Raw genomic sequence first — 2,369 nt, forward strand, 5'->3', positions numbered from 1 at the left:
TAAACAGCAGTAAATACTAAATATTCAATGTTGTTTTGTAGCAAGCAGGACCGACAGCACACAATGTGCTTGGAAATAGCAGCCAATAGAGGTGTAGTTTATGTCTATGGACAGTGAACACCCGTGTGCACACCTGTGTGGATCAGCGCGCTTGTATTCAAAAGGTTTCCACATGTAATGGTCTGCTAGAGGATGTAGAGAGCCATAGCCCCGTCCCCCAGGGCATGAAGCAGGCATGGAGGAGATCCAGGCCCCAGACATCCAGACATCCAGAGGCCCCAGAGTGCGAGAGCCCAAGGAGGACCACCGGAGGGGCATCCGTGCCACCCTCATGGGAAGAGCTGAGGAGAGCCCCAGATGAGGGGTCACCCAGTAGCCACGGAGCAGAAGTCAGAGGGGGCTGCAGTGGCGTGCCCGCCGGCTCTGCCGGCAGCCAGCTGTGCCAGAGTGAACCGCATATGCACACATATACAAGTACTCAGCACTCACCCAAGTACTCAGCACTCACCCACCCCTATTCCAGTTTTTAAGTCAACCAGGTTAATAAGGTTAACTAAAGGTTAACTAGAATTTACACTGCCGAATGGTCAGTTCTGAGTTACTGTAGTCATACTTTTTCGACTCAAGCACTTAACGTATATAAACATAAGCAAAATAAATCTTGCTTCTTTATATAGTGTATTTACTGCATGAAAAACATTTGAAAAATTGCATTGAAATAAAGTTGTTTATCAGTTCTTGTCAGAGTTTCCTTCATATAGGTGCCCCATGTTTCACTACAGAGTAACTATTAGCATTAGTGAGATGTCGCCCGTTGTCAGACAAAACAGTGTCTACATTTCATTACTTGAGAGCTTTCTTAGGTTTTTAAACTTTCATAACCTTTGATTGAAGCTAGCAGGTAACATTTTTGAGTCCAGTAATAATCTGTGCTTTGGATGATAATAACAGATTGAGTGTTCATGTTCCTTGTTAGTTGACTTACACGTACGTTTGGGCTTTGAACACCTAAATTACCTCATATCATGTGAATTCCAAAAATCATGCAGGCTACTGACTGTGCTGGCTACACTAGTTAGCATTAAGGGAAAAAAAAGTTTAGAGATTTGTACATTAGCTTAGCTATGGGTTGCTAACCGGCTTGTCTCAGCTAGCGATAGTACACTGATTGCCGCTCGGTATTAAGCACCTCCTTATGAATTTCAGTTTTTAAAGTGTTGTTTTCATAAAGAATAACCCATTCCAGACACCTAAACTTGAATCCTGTGTCACATCTTTTTTAAATACAGGACTAATTATAAAAGAGTAATGTGACCATTAGCTTGTCACTCACTGATTGAAGAAGTCGCATTGTCAAACATCAAGCTGAGCTATCACCGTGTTGGTGGAACTGGATTTGACTAGCAAGACATAAATCTGACTTCACTGCACGTTTGTTAGCGAGCAACTTGGTATTAATATGAAGCAAACCTGCTTTGAGACCATGAGTTACAAAATCAACACTATATTATGCTAACTTAAAAACAGCAACTGAGACCATAAAGTCATCAAGAAAGTGCTGCTGACATCACACATCAAGTGAGAAGTAGGAATAACCCTCTGCTGGTAATTAGAAAACAATGCAGGTCTATGGATCTTCCACTCAGACTTTCAGACCCAGGAACTATGCCCAGCTGTTACATGTTGTGCATGGATCAATGTGAGCTGATAAATGAATTCAATAAATTGACTTCACATGACAGGCCAGAGGTTCAGTCTTAAAACTAGCAGGGCTGAACAAGGTGTTATTATCAAATATAACTATTATTTGTAAATAAATAAATAAATACCATAAAAAACCTTAATGTGTTACATTTAAGAATTCTGTGTTATTGCTACAAGTGAATATAGCTGCTAATGATCCATAATGGGATGATGATTCCACTGCAAATACTCAGAAAGGCACAAACACTGGACGTTGTTATGTACAGGTCTGTGGGGACTGACCTGCATTTGCATTTGTGGAGTCAGAGGCCAACAGAGGAACTGGAGTTTTGTCACTTCTGCTATGGTTTCACTTTTGACTTCAGGGGTTGCCACTTGGTTTCCAAATTACACATCAAAAATTACAGATTACAAATTACAGTTACAAATTGCCTATAAACAGATGGTGGTATGTGATTGGTTTGATAAGTGTGACAACATTTAACACTTTTGCATAAGGCAAATGCAATTTAGCTTTACCTGTCCCAGGAAAGAATCTCATTGATACATATCTGCGCTCTGACATCATCAGAGATGAACTCTGGACTGTCAGAGTAGCACTTCTGCTTTCACAGTGCACTGGTTTCTAGTTGTTTTCAGTGCCTGTAGAAAGTGTCCTAAATAAC

Source organism: Astatotilapia calliptera, chromosome 11, assembly GCF_900246225.1.
Source record: "Astatotilapia calliptera chromosome 11, fAstCal1.2, whole genome shotgun sequence".
Taxonomy (NCBI): Eukaryota; Metazoa; Chordata; class Actinopteri; order Cichliformes; family Cichlidae; genus Astatotilapia; species Astatotilapia calliptera.